Source organism: Bufo bufo, chromosome 3, assembly GCF_905171765.1.
Source record: "Bufo bufo chromosome 3, aBufBuf1.1, whole genome shotgun sequence".
NCBI lineage: Eukaryota > Metazoa > Chordata > Amphibia > Anura > Bufonidae > Bufo > Bufo bufo.
Genome location: NC_053391.1, coordinates 121,225,808 through 121,245,167, shown reverse-complemented (window position 1 = coordinate 121,245,167; position 19,360 = coordinate 121,225,808). Strand labels below are relative to the sequence as shown.

Genomic DNA, 19,360 nt, shown 5'->3' with positions numbered 1-19,360 from the left:
CCAACAAGCAAAAATTCTGGCTCTCACAGACCTGTTTTTTTAAGAAGCCCTCCTACTCTGTACTCATTACCTGTATTAATTGCCCGTTTTTTTAACTTGTTACCTGTATAAAAGACACCTGTCCACACACTCAATCAATCACACTCCAACCTCTCCACCATGGCCAAGACCAAAGAGCTGTCTAAGGACACTAAGAACAAAATTGTAGACCTGTACAAGGCTATGGTGGGCTACAGGACAATAGGCAAGCAGCTTGGTGAGAAGGCAACAACTGTTGGGACAATTATTAGAAAATAGAAGAAACTCAAGATGACTGTCAATCTTCCTCGATCTGGGGCTCCATGCAAGATCTCACCTTGTGGGCTAAGTATGATTCTTTTTTTTATTTATTTTTTATTTAATCTCTTTATTAGTGTATCAAAAGCAAATTACAGTAAACAAGAAATTGAATGAACACTCCATATATTTAATAATCTCTTTCTCTCCCCTTATCCCTATTCCCTATTATTGTGGAAAGCTCATTGAGCAAAAACACTTGAGGTTCAAAGGGGATTCGTATTTTGAGTTTATGGATAGAAAGTTGTTGATGTTAATCCAATATTTTCTAAGTGCTGAGCAGGTCCAGATCATGTGGAGGTAGTCCGCACCTAGAATATCACATCTAGGGCACTTGGATGTGTCTCTTAGCCCACATTTATTTAGCCATATAGAGGTAACATATAGTCTATGGCAGATATTAAAATGTACTAGAACATGGTTAAAGTTCTGGGATAGTGAGCCTGCGTTCGCAAAGATATTCCCCCACCCTTCTAGTTGTATATTCGGACAGTCCAGCTCCCAGGCTCTTTGTCCTGGCGACTGTATGTCACAAAACCGTGCCTTAAAGAGGACCTTTCATCAGCATCAAGTATGTAAACTGAATATACATACATGGAGAGCGGCGCCCAGGGATCCCCCTGCACTTACTATTATCCCCGGGCGCCGCTCCGTTCTCCGGTTACAGGCTCCGGTAAAGTCATAGTTAGGCTCCACCCATTTGAGCCTGCCGGCGTCTCTTTCTCCTATGTTGTAGCGCTGGCCAATCGCAGCGCTCAGCTCATAGCATGGCTAAGAGCTGAGCGCTGCGATTGGCCAGCGCTACAGTATAGGAGAAGGAGACCGCGGCAGGCTCAAATGGGTGGAGCCTAACTATGACTTTACCGGAGCCTGTAACCGGAGAACGGAGCGGCGCCCGGGGATAATAGTAAGTGCAGGGGGATCCCTGGGTGCCGCTCTCCATGTATGTATATTCAGTTTACATACTTGATGCTGATGAAAGGTCCTCTTTAAGTAAAAGTTTATATATATTTGAATATATTTGAAGTATGATTCTGAGAAAGGTCAGTAATCAGCCCAGAACTACACAGGTGGACCTGGTCAATGACCTGAAGAGAGCTGGGACCATAGTCTCAAAGATTATCGTTAGTAACACACTACGCCATCATGTAATAAAATCCTGCAGGGCTCGCAAGGTCCCCCTGCTCATGCCAGCACATGTCTAGGCACATTTGAAGTTTGCCAATGACCATCTGGATGATCCAGAGGAGGCATGGGAGAAGGTCATGTGGTCAGATGAGATCAAAATAAAACTTTTTTGTATCAACTCCACTCGCTGTGTTTGGAGGAAGAAGAAGAATGAGTACAACCCCAAGAACACCATCCCAACTGTGAAGCATGGGGGTGGAAACATCATACTTTGGGGGTGCTTTTCTGCAAATGGGACAGGACGACTGCACGTATTGAAAGGAGGATGGATGGGACCATGTATAGCAAAACATTGGCCAACAACCTCCTTCCCTCAGTAAGAGCATTAAAGATGGGTCATGGCTGGGTCTTCCAACATGACAATGAACTGAAACACACAGCCAGGGCAACTAAGGAGTGCCTCCGTAAGAAGCATTTCAAGGTCCTAGAGTGGCCTAGCCAGTTTCCACATCTGAAACCAATCAAAAATCTTTGGAGGGAGCTGAAACTCAATGTAGCCCAGCAGCAGCCCCGAAACCTGAAAGATGTGGAGAAAATCTGTATGGAGGAGTGGGCCAAAATCCCTGCTGCAGTGTGTGTAAACTTGGTCAAGAACTACAGGAAACGTTTGATCTCTGTAATTGCAAACAAAGGTTTCTGTACCAAATATTAAGTTCTATTTTTCTATTGTATCAAATACTTATTTCATGCAATAAAATGCAATGTGATTTTCAGGATTTCTTTTTAGATTCTGGCTCTCACAGTTGAAGTGTACCTACGATACAAATTACAGATCTCTTCATTCTTTGTACGTGGGAAAACTTGCAAAATTGCCAGTGTATCAAACACTTATTTTCCCCACAGTATCAGTGGCGTCGCCAAAGGGGGGCCAGAGGGGGCAACTGCCCCCCTACATCACGCTGTGCCCCCCCATGTGCTCCCCAACTGAAATGTGCCCCCATTCATTTTAATTCCTGGTGGTGTGCAGGGCCAGACTGGACCGCTCACAGGAGTGTACATTTCTTCTAAACTGTAATCCGTATCCTGACCTGCAGTGACTTTAATTTTAAATCAGCGCTCGGTAACAACTAACAGGCAGTGCGGGCGGCGCGCCTGCTGATCCCACTATGTGGTGCAGGCTCGTGACGTCACTATGAGTGCCGCCCACACTGCCTGTAGACTGTAGCCTGTTACCAAAACTAGCCTGAGTGTAAGGTACTAGTAGATGAGCGGCCGCTGATTTAAAGTTAAAGTTACTGCAGGATATGGATTACAGTTTAGAAATGTCAAATGAACAGTACATTCCTGTGAGCGGAGGGGAGGGGGATCTGTGGATGACACTGTTATGGGGTAGGATCTGTGGATGACACTGTTATAGGGAGGGGGATCTGTGGATGACACTGTTATGGTGGGGGGGGTCTGTGGATGACACTGTTATAGGGAGGGGGATCTGTGGATGAAACATATAGCATAAGATGCAAGTGGAACCTACACTTTCTGAATTTTATGATAGCCGCTATGGCACATAACAGGTATATTTAGTGTTAGGAACCCGTCTAACTAGAGATTGCCTTGACGTTCGGCAGACGGGCTCAAATAATTTTGTACAAAACGATTTGCCAAGTATCTCTAACTTATTAGTTCAGCATTTGCTATTATGATGCAATTTTGTACCTTATTTGATTTGCAGTGAGCTGTTGCATTGCTTGTTTTGTCTAACAGTCTTGTTCTCAGCCATAGCAACGTGCCTCTGCGCTTTGGGATGTGCTGACTGACCCCCTTTTTCTTTGCAGTTTGTACTGGAGGTGTGGCTGCCTCCCCAGTCGTGCACTCCTTCCAGCTCGTTTGTCCCACAGGTTGATTTTAATTAGTGTTAGTATTTAGCTTGGCCTGCTCCCCCCCACTCACTGAAGCCATCTGGCACCAGGAGAGAGATAGTGTGTGGACTCTCATTGCAGTCCTTGGTGACCATGTGGCGCCAGGGGTGGTGTGGAGTGGGCCCGGCGTGCATGCTGGTAACTGCTTTCCCTGGATATAATGGAGGTCATTTTGGCACCGAAAATGACGGAAATTCAGGCGGATCCAGCATGTAAGTGGAACCTACACTTTCTGAATTTTATGATAGCCGCTATGGCACATAACAGGTATATTTAGTGTTAGGAACCCGTCTAACTAGAGATTGCCTTGACGTTCGGCAGACGGGCTCAAATAATTTTGTACAAAACGATTTGCCAAGTATCTCTAACTTATTAGTTCAGCATTTGCTATTATGATGCAATTTTGTACCTTATTTGATTTGCAGTGAGCTGTTGCATTGCTTGTTTTGTCTAACAGTCTTGTTCTCAGCCATAGCAACGTGCCCCTGCGCATTGGTATGTGCTGACTGACCCCCTTTTTCTTAGCATAAGATGCTATATACGGTATATGTCATCCACAGATCCCCCCCATAGCAGTGTCACCCACAGATCCCCCTCCATAACAGTGTCATCCACAGATTCCCTTCCATAACAGTGTCATCCACAGATACCCGCCATAGCAGTGTCATCCACAGATTCCCCTCTGTACAGTGTCATCCACAGATTCCCCTCTGTACAGTGTCATCCACAAATCCCCATAACAGTGTCATCCACAGATACCCCATAACAGTGACATCCACAGATCCTCCCATAACAGTGTCATCCACAGATATCCTCATAAGTGTCATCCACAGATCCCCCCATAGCAGTGTCATCCACAGATCCCCCCATAGCAGTGTCATCCACAGATCCCCCCATAAGTGTCATCAACAGATCCCCTCCATAACAGTGTCATCCCCAGATATCCATAACAGTATCATCCACAGATCCCCATAACAGTGTCATCCACAGATCCCCATAACAGTGTCATCCACAGATCCCCCATAACAGTGCCATCCACAGATCATAATGAGCCCTAGGAGCTTCAGGTACTTATGCACTTGGCCAGCAGCTACGAGTGCTTTCCTGAATTCAGCTGTATCACTGCCCTCAGTATGGGGAAAGGGAAGTATTTTGTGCTGCAATGTGATATTTGGTTTTACTAGGGAAGTATTTTGTGCTGCACCATACTATTGCTGGCCCCACCTACTTCTGTTGGTCCTGCCTACTTGTAATGCCCCGCCTCCTGTCACTGGACCCGCCTACAACTTGGGGCCACTTTTAGGTTTATTTTCGAGGGCCACTTAAAGTTCCCAGTCCGCCCCTGGTAGTGTGTGTGGACACATAATCGTTGCCTGGCCCGCCTGCTCGCCGCTGGTCGCGATGGCTGTGTAGCGGGCACAGGGCAGGGAAACTCACCAGCTGAGTGCTGTGACATCGGACTGTGCATCATGTGGTGCGCAGCGCCGGGGTGCTTCCTCCTCAGTCAGTGCCGGGCCGGCCCCTGGAGTCAGCGCCGCCACCGCGGGTCAGTGTGGGAGAAAGAAGTGAAGGCGGGACCGGCTGTCTCACCACCGCTGAGGGGAATAGAAGGAGGCCTAGCCGGGGCTAAGAACTAGAGAGGGAGGGAGAGAAGTGTGAAAGAGCCAGCTGCCTGGTAGCCAGAGGCCCAGAAGGAGAGGACAGCCAGTGAGTGAGCCAGCCTGCCTGCTTGGAATCAGTGAGTAATTAAGCAGGCAGACAGAGCAGCAGGAGCCAGAAGCAGTGACAGTAAGAAGATCCAGTTAAATGACTTACTATGTCATCAGAACTGTTGCTGGCTCCTGCAGTGCATAGTGCAGCTGGTGGACTGTAATAGTGTGTGGGGAACAAGGTTTAGAGACACTAAAGCTGCTGCCTTTTTCTTTATAGCAGTGGTCTCCAAACTGTGGACTTGTGGAGCTCCAGATATTGCAAAACTACAACTCCCGTTGGCTGTCCAGGCATGCTGGGAGTTGTAGTTTTGCAATATCTGGAGCTCCACAGTTTGGAGACCACTGCTCTATAGGCTAAAGCAGCAGATGGGGGTCTGACCACTGGGGCCCCCACCAATCCTGAGAATGGGGACATATTTGTGCCTGGAGTGAATGGTGCGGACTGCACCCGCGTGTCCACCACTCCATCCATTCCCTATGCATGTCTACATTCTCAGGATCGGCAGGGGTTCCAGCAGTCAGACTCCCACCTATCTGCTTGTTATCCCCTATACTGTGGATATACACTCACCTAAAGAATTATTAGGAACACCATACTAATACGGTGTTGGACCCCCCTTTGTCTTCAGAACTGCCTTAATTCTACGTGGCATTGATTCAACAAGGTGCTGATAGCATTCTTTACAAATGTTGGCCCATATTGATAGGATAGCATCTTGCAGTTGATGGAGATTTGAGGGATGCACATCCAGGGCACGAAGCTCCCGTTCCACCACATCCCAAAGATGCTCTATTGGGTTTAGATCTGGTGACTGTGGGGGCCATTTTAGTACAGTGAACTCATTGTCATGTTCAAGAAACCAATTTGAAATGATTCGAGCTTTGTGACATGGTGCATTATCCTGCTGGAAGTAGCCATCAGAGGATGGGTACATGGTGGTCATGAAAGGATGGACATGGTCAGAAACAATGCTCAGGTATCCCGTGGCATTTTAACGATGCCCAATTGGCACTAAGGGGCCTAAAGTGTGCCCAGAAAACATCCCCCACAACATTACACCACCACCACCAGCCTGCACAGTGGTAACAAGGCATGATGGATACATGTTCTCATTCTGTTTACGCCAAATTCGGACTCTACCATTTGAATGTCTCAACAGAAATCGAGACTCATCAAACCATGCAACATTTTTCCAGTCTTCAACAGTCCAATTTTGGTGAGCTCGTGCAAATTGTAGCCTCTTTTTCCTATTTGTAGTGGAGATGAATGGTACCCGGTGGGGTCTTCTGCTGTTGTAGCCCATCTGCCTCAAGGTTGTGCGTGTTGTGGCTTCACAAATGCTTTGCTGCATACCTCGGTTGTAACGAGTGGTTATTTCAGTCAACGTTGCTCTTCTATCAGCTTGAATCAGTTGGCCCATTCTCCTCTGACCTCTAGCATCAACAAGGCATTTTCGCCCACAGGACTGCCGCATACTGGATGTTTTTCCCTTTTCACACCATTCTTTGTAAACCCTAGAAATGGTTGTGCGTGAAAATCCCAGTAACTGAGCAGATTGTGAAATACTCAGACCAGCCCGTCTGGCACCAACAACCATGCCACACTCAAAATTGCTTAAATCACCTTTCTTTCCCATTCTGACATTCAGTTTGGAGTTCAGGAGACTGTCTTGACCAGGACCACCCCCCTAAATGCATTGAAGCAACTGCCATGTGATTGGTTGACTAGATAATTGCATTAATGAGAAATAGAACAGGTGTTCCTAATAATTCTTTAGGTGAGTGTATATAACTTAATGAGTTGGGAAAAACCCTTTAACCCCTTCCCGCTTCAGGACGTATGCATATGTCCTTGCAGCTGCAATGTTCGCACAACTGGACGTATGCGTAAGTCCTGCATTCTCAATGCACCTCGAGATCGGTGGCAGAACCTGGCTGGTTGCCTTGGCAACAGGAAGCCAGTGGATCTCACAGGCGAACTGTCATAATATGCTGACAGTTCTACTATACTGCACAGGCCCAGCTAGAGTTGGCACACCTTTTGCACCACATTAAGAGAAGAGGTGAGCAGCCAATCTGGCACACCTTTTGCACTTAGAATAACAATAAAGTGCAGAAACTCCTATTATTTTGACAGGAACCCCTGCTCTTATACTGTAAACAGGGATACGCTATTTAAATGTATATATATTTTTTTTTATTTACTTTTTTTGTGTTTAATCATTGCTGAAGGTCCAAAGCACACAAGATAAAACCCTGGGACACACACAAACTCTTGTATCGTGAAAGGGCAGTGGGTGAGGCACAGCTTCAGTGTGGTGAGCCCATGAGAGCTTGATGCCCCCCTGCAGAAAAGAAGGGAAGACTGCAAAGATATGTAGAAAACTGAAGATATTCCTTACACAGTAGTTATTTAGGAGTAATATTTGCACACAATTTTCCACCATTTCCTTTGTGCCTTTATTTTCGTTACAGATATTGTCTTAACCCCTTAACGAGCCATGATGTAAATACACATCATGGGGTCCTTAAGAGAGTGTGGAGAGGGCTTGGGACTTGAGTCCGCTCCATACCCAGCGGCACCTGGCTGTTTTCAACAGCAGAGTGCTGTTGTTAATACCCGGAGCAGAGCAATCTCCGCTGTTGGCTATTAACCATTTAGATGCTCCTGTCAATACTGACAGAGGCATTTAAACTTCCCATGGCAGCCCTGTGTGTCAATCACCAGGCAGAGTGGCTTGATGTCAGCGGAGAGAGGCGCTGCGGACACCTGGTCACTCTGGCACTGGTCACGGGGATGCTATAAAACATGTTTTGTTTTAATGGAAAGTATCAAATTGCAAAGTATTCAAACAAAGGTATGCCTGGCATATGCTGGTTAACCCCTACTACACAGTGTCGCCAGTATAACCACTATAGATTAAGTGACAGATACACTATAAGTATTTACTACAATTGTTGTTCATTTTGTTTACTACGAGTTGCAGTAAAAACAAAAGCTAAAATTTGTATCTTGTGTTTCTTTGTTTTCTTTAAAAATCGCAGTAGGAGGTTATTGTTTTATTCCTAATTTTTCTGTTATGTTTCATAGGAATGCACTAAATATCATTTTTTAATACTGAGTACAAGTACTTCAGGTGCTCGCCGATAGCGATACTATCGGGTCATGCCATGTGACAAAGAGAAGGGGACTTACCTCTGACACAACCGGTAGATGCTGGAATTGGAGTAATTCTAGAATGCCCAGGCAGCTAGGACATGTTGAAATCTGAGTGATTGTTTATTTTTTTAAACCACAGAAAGCAGGACTTTTCTTCCCTGTTGCGGTTTTAGGTATTGGGTAAAGTATCGCAGCATTTCTAAGCATATTTGTGTAAATGTATCGTTGTTATAGCTGCCCCCCCCCCCTACTTTTGTCCTGGCCCCCAGTGGGCCCCCCCCCCCCCCCCCCCCCAAATTTGGAAGCTAGAGACGCCACTGCACAGTATATATTAACTTTTTTTTATAGCTTTAGAAGACATAATAACATAAATTAGATTGTCCTTTAAATATTTTTCGAAAGCCACACAAATCTATTTGAACATGCTGTATAGGGTATTGGTGACCACTTTTGAAAAAGTGAGGTCGCTTTGGCAGATGAATACATACATTGGATATATGGCATAGTTAATGTTATATATATCTTCTATGCAACTGAAGTGTTTAATTTTCACCTCACATATAGTACATTTTTTCCACTTATCCAACTTGTGTTCAAACTTCCATAATGGAAAGAGACTTTGTGGTCAATGCATTTATGTGTGAATTATTAGTTGGCGATTGGCAGTTCCAAGGCTAGTGCCAACTGTGTATGAAGGCTTTTCTCTAGCGGACTAGAAATAACAAATATATTGTCAGCAAAAAGCCTAATTATACATAGGAAATATACTTGAAGCAATCATGAGAGTCACTAATCTACAACGTAACTGACACTGAAATGGAGATACACCGAGGCTTGGCTGGATGTCTACCCAGGATACATAATTCCCTGGTGCTAATCTGACAGCCTCAAACCATTTATCCCATTACAATATGAACCAGCAATGTAATTATATAAAATATATCAACACTTGTGCTTTTCAATACTTTGCTTTTTTGTTTTGTTTCTGGCGAAGTGGTGCCATATGGATGAAGAACCTAGAGAATGCTTCAAACATTTTAATACAGTTGGTCTTCATCATTTCAAGTCATACAGCTCCTACAAAGAGACAGAGGAGCCTTCTGTTGCTTAAATGTGAAATTCAAAGCCTTGACAACAGATAGAAAGTAGTAGTGGCAGAGACATATTGATTAGCATATGGCCTACATATTGGGGGTCATTTTTGAAAGACTGGCATTATACACCAGTCTGTCATATTCCCTGCACAGCTGGAGGAGAATGTACACTGTACTTCATTTATGATGAGGTGCAGGCCTTGTGATAAATGAGGTGCATCCTCTGGCCGTCTGTGTACCTAGATGGAAGCCTGCTCCAGATTGTTACTGGAGTAAATTTCAATCATTGTTTATGCCAGAAACCTGGTGTAAATGATAGGGAATGCACAAGGGGCAATGGCCATGCGCACACCCAGACACCACCCGACCACTCCCCACCAGGGTTTGTGACCTTTTGCCAGTTTCTGGCATGGAGATTCATAAGAAATTACCCCCATTATCCTAAAATAAAGCTTTAGATTGATAAGCTATAAAAGACAGCCAAGCAATGTTTGTACATAAGTCAGGGGCGTAGCGAAAGGGGGGCAGACAGGGCACGTGCGCGCAGACCCTGGGCAGTTCCTTAACATAGTGAAGCAGGGGCCGTCTGCTCCCTGCTTAATTGTTCAGCTGAGCTCTGGCGCTCCCTGCAGGCCGCACAACACGCTGCTGGCTGTGCGGTAGGAGCATTGAAAGCCTGGGAATCATCCTCCTGCATACCAGCAGCACGATGTGGGGGTGTGGGAGCACGTCCTGCAGCTGGATGTGCCGATCTTCAGTAAAGCAGGAAAGATTTATTTTTATTTTTCCTGGAACTGGAGAGGGCACTGGCGACCAAAGGGTGGGGGCACAGGGAGGATATAACCACTGTGAAGGGGCACAAAAGTGGACATTACTGTAAGGGGGGTACAAAGGTGGGCATAACTAAAGTGAAGGGCTAAAAGGAGGACATAACTAGTGTGAAGGGGCACAAAAGTAGGCATAACAATTGTGAGGGGGAACAAAAGTGGGCATAACTATTGTGAGGGGACATAACTACTGTGAAGGGGCCACAAGGTGGGCATAACTACTGTGAGGGCCACAAAGGTGGGCATAACTACTGTAGGGGAACAAGGTGGGCATACCTAGGGTGAGGGGGTACAAAAGTGAGCATAACTACTGTGAGGCAGCACAAAGGTGGACATAACCACTGTGAAGGGACCACAAGGTGGGCATAACTATTGTGAAGGAAGCACAATGTGAGCATTAGTACTGTGAGGGGGCACAATGGGGTTATTAGTATTGTGTGGTAGCACTAAGGGGAAATGCCCTAGATTACCCTGTTCTACATCGGCACTGCTCAGTTTTACAGGGCAAGCACAGCGCCGCCTGCTGGGGATTTCCATCCCTTCCTTATATTGATTATTCTTTTTTCTCTATTACCACAGTGACCTTTTTACGTACCCAGCGGACATCATGCCAATGCCAGCGACACCCTGGAACCAGCTGGTTCTTTCATTTATTGCAAGGTCTACCCTATGATGGATTTTATCAGGTAAGTGGGACTGGGTGAGTATAGTTATGCATTGGGAGGTAGAGGAGAGGCTTAGTGTAAAAAAGTTAAAAAATAGTTTGCTTAACTTTTTCCTCTTTATGTAAATTTGAGGGGCACATTTGCAGAGGGGGGGGGGGGGATCCTGAATCCTTGCCCCAGGTGCAGGCAGGAAAGCCTACAGTAGCTACACCTCCGTCATGAGCAAAGAACATCACATTTAAAGAGACATTCTATCCTGAAGTCTTAAGTCTCACACATGAATTTGGATCTGGCATTTTCTCACCAGTAAAAAAAATGCCAGAACAAGAGCAGGTGGTAATTTTTTTTTGCCAGCCACATTTTTTGCTGCCTTTTTCTGTTTTTTTTTTTTTTCATTCCATACTGGCTTAGTTGCCCATAGCAAAATATCAGGGTCTACCTTTCATTTTACAGAGCTCCTTTGGATAATAAAAGGATCAATCTGATTGGTTTCTATGGGCAATTAAGCCATTTTTTTTTTGCACCAGTTTTCATAAATCTGCCCCAGTGTGTCATTCCGCTGGTGTTTTCTTTGTGCCATATTTCCCCTATGTATAAAGCAATGCTAAAAAACCTGTAAAAACCCCAGAGTTGCTGTATGCAGCATTAAAAAAAAAAAGACAAGAAACACCACCTAATTAAGAAAAATGGCAGGATTAAAAACACATTTGTGTCCCCTGTGTTTCATATTTCCCATAAACTGTCAGCTACCACCTAGGGTAAATGCTACAAGAGGACATAGTTATAAATTAGAGGGGCAAAGGTTTAAAAGTAACATCAGGAAGTATTACTTTACTGAGAGAGTGGTGGATGCATGGAATAGCCTTCCTGCAGAAGTGGTAGCTGCAAGTACAGTGAAGGGGTTTAAGCATGCATGGGATAGTAATAAGGCCATCCTTCATATAAGATATAGCCAGGGGCTATCCATAGTACTCAGTATATTGGGCAGACTAGATGGGCCAAATGGTTCTTATCTGCCGACACATTCTATGTTTCTATGTTTCTATGGTGTTTTTACTGCAAAAAAAAAAATGCTGCAAAAAATGTTTAGAAAATGCTATTAAAACCTATGAATTGAAGCACCCTAAACTCCCTAAAGTTTGTACTTGTGATAAAAATAGTAAATAATAATAATAAAAAAAGCCCAAAAAAATCGGCAAGACTTTCTACATATTCAACAAACATTGGTCTATCTTGACATAATGAATAATAAGCAGTGTTAAGAGGCTTAGCTAAGGTAAAGATGCTTTGTTCGGGGGCAGGTCAAATTCACTTTATGCAGAGATTTCAGAAAGTACCTTCCACCCTAGTCGCTTGAAGTTTGGCATGAGAGCTGTAAAGTGAGCAATCATTCATTTAATTGGATCCCCCCATCCTCATTTATCCCTACCATTCTTATTCATACATACACTTCTCTCTTCACCTCAACCCATCCACATGTTTACTCTTCACTGAAGGGCCAATGGCCACTACTACTCACTTGTGAGAAGGTCTGCAGCTCTTCTTGCTCCATCCCTTACTTTTTATTAAGTAAATATAAATGGCTGCCCGGCGCTTGATCTCTTTAAATAGCTGCTGTCATCTACAGTACATGAAAGTGCTGACTGGTTACATTGGTCAGATGTTGCCAGGCGTAAATTGACTCTGATAACACATGGCACAGTGTTATCTCGTGACAATAGCCATTGAAATCCATTGAAAAAGTCAATTAACATTTTCCCAGTTTCAGTAGGACGGAACAGTGTACAGAATGTTATGCTTCCACTGGATACATTGATCGGTGGGGGTGAGGGGTGTTGGACCCCTGCTGATCCGATATTGATGACCTATCCTGAGGATAGGCCATGAACATCTATAGTCTGAATAACATGTTTAAGTAATGTTTTAGTATGGAGTGGATCACAAAATTAGCAAAACAAAGGTTCTTCTCTGTGTTCTAGTATGGAGTGGATCACAATTGAGCAAAATTAGCTAATCAAGGATTGTTCTCAGTACACTTAGACTTGTTCTTCCATAGCCATGAACAGTGCACCACGTACCGTACATCTATCCGATGACCCAAAAGTATATGCCCACATGATACCTCATGAGAATTTAGTTATTAGAATTTAGACTGCAACTATCCATACCTCTGAGGGGTTGAAGAATTGCAGGGAAGTGAATGGGGTTACAGATTGGCTTCAAATCATCTTATATTTAAGCAAAAGCAAGACATCTCAGTGTGGGTTCATTTGGCAGACCTTTGAGAATGACAAAACTTGAAGGAATTATACTACTGTATTTTCTTTGGAGATAAAGACGAGAACTCGTCACTCTGGCATTCTGAGAAAAACATAACAGCTTTGAACATTTCTAAATGGAATTGGCAAACCGTCAGAATGTGGACACATGTAACACAGACCAAAAAAATCTTGATTTATTGTTGAGATAATTGTCTTTCTTTGTTTAAAAAAAAGTCACTCTACATGTCAGATCTGTAACACCCAGCACCAAGTGTGCTTCCCAACACTAGTCAGTTTCTTATCACAAAGAAGGGTTTAAACAAAATAGGTTGAACTTTAGCTGGAATTTAGTAGGATCAGGTTTTTTTTCTAATTATTATTATTATATAAAATGAAATTTGACAAAGATGTTTTTAAGCTGTATTGTTCTACCTTCCCTAGCATATGAAACCCAAACATTTTATACATTATTTTTTTAATTTCATTTTTAATCTGGTCAAACTCCATGATTCTATATAGTCATACTACAGAACAATTTGGTTGACTTCTTCTTCCAGCGATTCTTCTACGGTAGTATACAATGACATACAGTACAATATGGATCCTTGATATGGCAGCACATGGAGAGCCTACAGCTCTATAATATAGAACTGTGTGCTGTTGTTCAGGGTTGGTATTACCATATATTGTATATGAGGTCTATCTATGCTAGAGATTTTATATGGCAGCACATGCAACTTTAGATTGCTTTCTGTTGACCAGAAAATGGTGCAGACGGATTACAGATACTTGTCAAAAAGTAACGTAGATCTGCCATGTTGGTTTTCTTCATGTGCTATACAGTAGTTGAAAACTCGCTCATGCTGAACAGATCTGCATTTTATATCCACAGAAGCCCAGACCAGGGCACATATCACAGTTGAGATTGATCAGTGAGTTGTCATTTTAACATATACTGTAGTATTGACAACCAAAACAACAACCTTCACAGACCATCCATGAAAGAAGTCTTTGAGCCATCTGAAACCCCTAATTTATGGCCAACTCTAGGCTGAACTACAAAAATACGGAATTATACATTTTCATATATTTTTAGAATTTCATGGTTGCATGTCTAGGTATTTTTTTTTCCCATTATTTTTTTAAACTACGGGGTAAAATGGTTATCTCGGAACTGATATTGATGACCTATCCTCAGGATAGTTCTTCAAGGTCAGATCGGAGAGCGTCTGACTCCCGGGATCCCCACCAATGCTTGGACCTCTTCCTAGGTCTTGTGACATCACTGTACATCAGTGACATGGTTTAGTTGCAGCTCAGCCCCATTCCAATCAATGGGTCTGCGCTGCAATACCAAGCACAGCCGCTATACAATGTATGGCGTTGTGCTTGCTAAGCTGCCATAGGGGAAGCCGCAGTGCTCACCAGTGTGCCGGGACTTGGACTGCCGCCGATGTGATATTTATGACCCATCCTGAGGATCGGTCTTTAATATTATTTCCCGGATAACCCCTTAAACTTAGCATAAAAAGACAGCCTTAAAAATTCATATACTACATTATACTGTAGTTCTACAGTATCTCAAGAGTTGTGATGAGGCTATCTAAAAAGGGTTATGGTCTAAAAGATGGGTGTGATCGAGTGAAATAAATGTGGTTTGTATGATCAGGGATAGACGACAATTATGTCCTGGAATCACATATTAGTGCTATGCAAATGTTACTCATCATTTATTCAGTATTCCCGGATGGGTATGTCATTGTCATGAAAGCTAACAAACAGACTGAATGGTGAATTTTGGATTAGGCTATGGGATAGGAATGAGAGGAGTGTGCTATATTATCCTTGGCTTATTTTTATATGTTAAGTCTGGTAAGATGTACAGTACAGTGCAATCTGTGGTAAAGAATAGGTCTTACCACAAGTACATAGTTGTTCGATCTGTCATCCACTTTCCCAAATAGAAACAAAGCATATGTTAAATAAAATGGAATCTTGGATTAATCATCCAATAATATGACACAATAGAGTGATTCATTGAGCAGCACAAGATGACACCATTTTAATATATTTTTTACAGTGATCTGTTACATATGATTCACTTCACATACATGAAATATGAGATCCTTGTTAGGAGTCTTTGGTATAATGTACTGTCTAGAATTTGTCTGTTGTAATGTAAACTTTCAAGGTCAGCCCCTAATAACAAGGATATTGTAACATGGCGTAAAGTTCAATGTTCTTCTAATAAGAGCAGGTCTTACTGGAACACAACAGAACTGTCTGTTTAAATACAGGACCACCAGTAACTGAAGAGTGGCTCATAGACAACAGAAAATGAAGAATAGACCACTTGGTCACTAGGACAAGAAGAATATACAAGTAGTAATGATTGTAGTGGATGGCACTCCGGGTGTGTAGTTGTCGGTGCTCAGTGGAGAAGGTCAGTCAGAATATACATAGAAACTACCGCACTCGATGTATCGTTTGTCAAAGTTAATTCATTTATTTATTGTCCATCCCAAATAGGATCTTTTTTAGTTGCAAGTGGCCAACGTTTCGGTCCACTAGGACCTTGATCACGGCCTTGATGCAGGAGATCGGAGGCGCCGGGAGTCCTCCCGGCGCCTCCGATCTCCTGCATCAAGGCCGTGATCAAGGTCCTAGTGGACCGAAACGTTGGCCACTTGCAACTAAAAAAGATCCTATTTGGGATGGACAATAAATAAATGAATTATTTTTGACAAACGATACATCGAGTGCCGTGGTTTCTATGTATATTCTGAATATACAAGTAGGACACCAGGATATGAATAATATACCACTGGGTCAACAGGGTGTGATAAATATACCACTGGGTCACCAGGGCAAGAAGAATATTTTACTGTGTCGCCAATGGCATGCTACCCAAGCTTCCAACTCTCAGCATCTCCCATTGTATCAGTTAAACAACAGATCTGCCAGTAGGTCACCAGGATATGAATAGTATACCACTGGGTCACCAGGGTATGATGAATATACCACTGGGTCACAAGGGCAAGAAGAATAAACTACTGTGCCGCCAACGGCATGCTATTTTTCCAAGCTTCCAACTCTCAACATCTCTCATTGTATCAACTGGACAACAGTCCTGCATCTTATCCACAGAAGCCCAGACCAGGGTACATATCACAGTTGTATCAGTTTACAAATCTTTCTGACTAAAGGTGGCCGTAGACATTAGCTATAGGTTGGTTGATGGTTGAACAGCAGATGGACAATCATCTGTTAAATGATTATTTCACAGACACGGTCATACACATTTTACTCCATTGTTCAAACTGCCCATACACGTTCACTGAAACCAGGCAATGGACGAAAGATCTTTCTGGGAACATTTGTTCAAAGAAAGTTCTTTTGTCCAACTATTTGAGGATAATGTTAACCCCTTAGTGACCACCAATACGCCCCTTTACGACAGTCTCTAAGTGGCCTTAGGCTGGGCCACTGCCTTTTTATGATGAACCGGTCTAAGCATGGCACAGGCCTCCTGCTCTAAAGGAAAAAGCACTTATCTCAGCTGTTTAACTCCTTAGATGCCAAGGTCAATAGTGCCTGTGGCATGTAAGTGGTTACAGAGGAATCCCATGAATGAGATTGTGGGGTGCTGATGTCTGTGCATGCAGGCTGTGGTCTAATGAAGGCCACAAGACTGCCTCCAGTGTGTCCCAGCAGGGCACACCTCTCTGACTTAGCCTACTGGTTGATGTCAGTATAGCACTGACAGTAAAAAAACATTGCACTACATGAACAGTTCAAAGGATTTTAGAAGTGATTAAACGATCACTTATTATAGCCTTCTTATGAGACAATTAAATGGTTAACAAAAGTTTTATTTAAAAAATTCTATGTAAAAAAAAGTTGTTTTTCAATTTAAACAATTGCAAAAATAAAATCTCCACAAACAGTATTTGGTACAATGTTCGTAATGACCCACACTACACAATTATCATGCAATTATCCACTACCATGAACGCAAAAAACAAAATACCAGAATCGCTGGTTTTTGCTTATTCACCATAAAAAAAACGGAATAAAGGGGGGGCGGAGCCAGCGCTTGAGCCGGATGGACGTGTGAGGCACTGCTCCTGCCTGCATATCCCTCATAGCACCTTACCATAAGCCTACCAAAGCCAGAAAATGGTTAAAATCGGGGGCCAGAAGCCCACTGACCAGCCAGGAGGCAACCGCTCCCAAAGCCAAGCGGGAGAAATTGAGAAATTTATGAAGAAAGCTGCCGCTGCTACTGGGAGCCGAGAATCCAAGATGGCGCCCGGCACCCCACGCTCCGGTCATAAACAACTAGCCGCCGGTGGTAGTGACCAGGTAGGAGACGTCCCCTGTGAAGCGGAATGCCTTCCTATTTCCAGAGCCTTCCTAAAAGAAGCGCTAGCAGAAGCTCTGGGCCCCATAAGTGTGGACATTACCTCGATAAAAGAGGACATCAGACATATAGGTAGGAGAGTGGAGGCCTTAGAAGAAACACAGGCCACAATCCTCCAGCACCGTGAAGAAGTTTCATCTAGCATGTCGCTAGCACAGTGCCACCTAAATGCCCTATACACAGCCATGGAGGATCAGGAGAATAGGAGCAGGCGTAACAACCTGCGTTTCAGGGGGATACCTGAGACTGTCATGGCAATTGATATTCCAGAAACGGTAATCCACATCTGCTTCAAAATCCTAGGCCCAGACTCGGCACATGAAGTTTTAATTGAACGGGTGCACAGAGCCCTTAGACCTAAACCAAGGGACAATGAGCCGCCCAGAGATATAATATGTAAATTTTTACATTTTCCCGTGAAAGAAGCCATACTAGCCGGCGCAAGGTCTTCTAATACAATAGAATGGGAAAACAATAACATCTCTATCTACCAAGACCTGTCACAATCAACCCTTAGAAAGCGCAAAGCTTTAAAACCCCTCACGGATTGGCTCAGACAGAAAAGAATCATCTACAGATGGACATTTCCCTTTGGCATATCTTTCCTCCACGATGGGCGACGTATCCATGTCTCATCATTTGCTGACCTGGACAAGACCTATGATCTCCTCCAGCTGCCTCCATTGCCTATTGCTAATTGGGACATGGTCCAAAATCTGAATTCTCTACCAGAACTACCCAAGACCATCCCCTGGGAGCCCCAACGCACCCCAAGGCCGCAAAGAAACAATAAAAGAAGAGATTCCTTTTCCACACCAAAGCGTCTCTCCATGGCGGACAGCTAATTATCCTCTCTTTTCCCTCTCCCTCTTTCTTCCTTTTATGTTTTAGGCGACCAAGAAAACCGTCAGATGGGACTTGATGCAGCTGAGCTTCTATTCTATGTTTAAAACAGTGACTGCATGCTATGTGCTTGGTGTGGAGCTGGGTCCGCATTATCCTCGGGCCCCGCTCCTCACTGAGTAATAGATGTAGAGACAGTAGGGATCTCTCCTTTGAGTTTTCCCATCTGTTTAAATGTCGGGCTAGTCACGCTATAACCAGCCTACTTTGCTCTTGCTTTAATGTTCTTCATATTTATATATGACCCACTGTAATATGAAAGTCAAATGTACCACTTTACCTACATATTTTATTTTTCCTTTTCTTTTTCTTTTTTCTCTCCTAAATACTCCAGGCTGTCTTCTTCCTGGCTGAATAACTATGGATATAATTTGAATGGTTGTTATAGCGACTAAAAAGATTCCCATTCTTCCCCCCCTACTAGTACCACATAAACTCATTATGCTTTGGTACTCTTATTAACCAAGAGGGAAAGTGCTTCTGGGTATAATACCCTTTCCCCCCCTACTGGTTCTGTTATTTTTGACAGACAGTGTATGTTTATATCCGACCTTGTCTGGATGTTACTCATCATCTCATTGTTTTTATTTGAGTTCTTTGGTTCTTGTTCAATCTGTTTTTACCTTGACAGGTATTTAAGAAACAATTCTATGTCTTCTTCAATATGGGAGCAGAGTTCCTCGTTCGGAGGGAAGACTTATGGAAGGTGTAGTCTGAAGAGATGGATGCTTTGTGGGTCCCCTTGTGGCTGTACTCTCCACCTCACGGTGTATCTGGTCTGTCAATTATTCAACTATATTGTCATCTACAGCTTATGGTCTCCCCATTCCATTAAAAGATCATGGCGGATTTTAAATTAGCCTCATATAATGTGAAGGGACTGAGATCCCCCTCAAAAAGGAGCCAGATCTTATCCCTCTTACATAAGGAAAAAT

The 19,360-nt window shown here is 43.5% G+C and overlaps 1 protein-coding gene and 1 long non-coding RNA gene across 3 annotated transcripts in view; both read right to left on the bottom strand.

Moving 5' to 3' along the window:
* COL26A1 (collagen type XXVI alpha 1 chain) overlaps nt 1-19,360 on the bottom strand; it is a 452,146-nt gene that overhangs the window by 91,709 nt on the left and 341,077 nt on the right. The gene's annotated exons all lie outside the window — the stretch shown is intronic.
* Nucleotides 8,965-10,804, bottom strand: LOC120994735. The gene is made up of 2 exons (XR_005777464.1): nt 10,751-10,804; nt 8,965-9,352 (listed from the first exon to the last, which is right to left on the bottom strand). It is a non-coding gene; the product is annotated as an uncharacterized LOC120994735 (long non-coding RNA).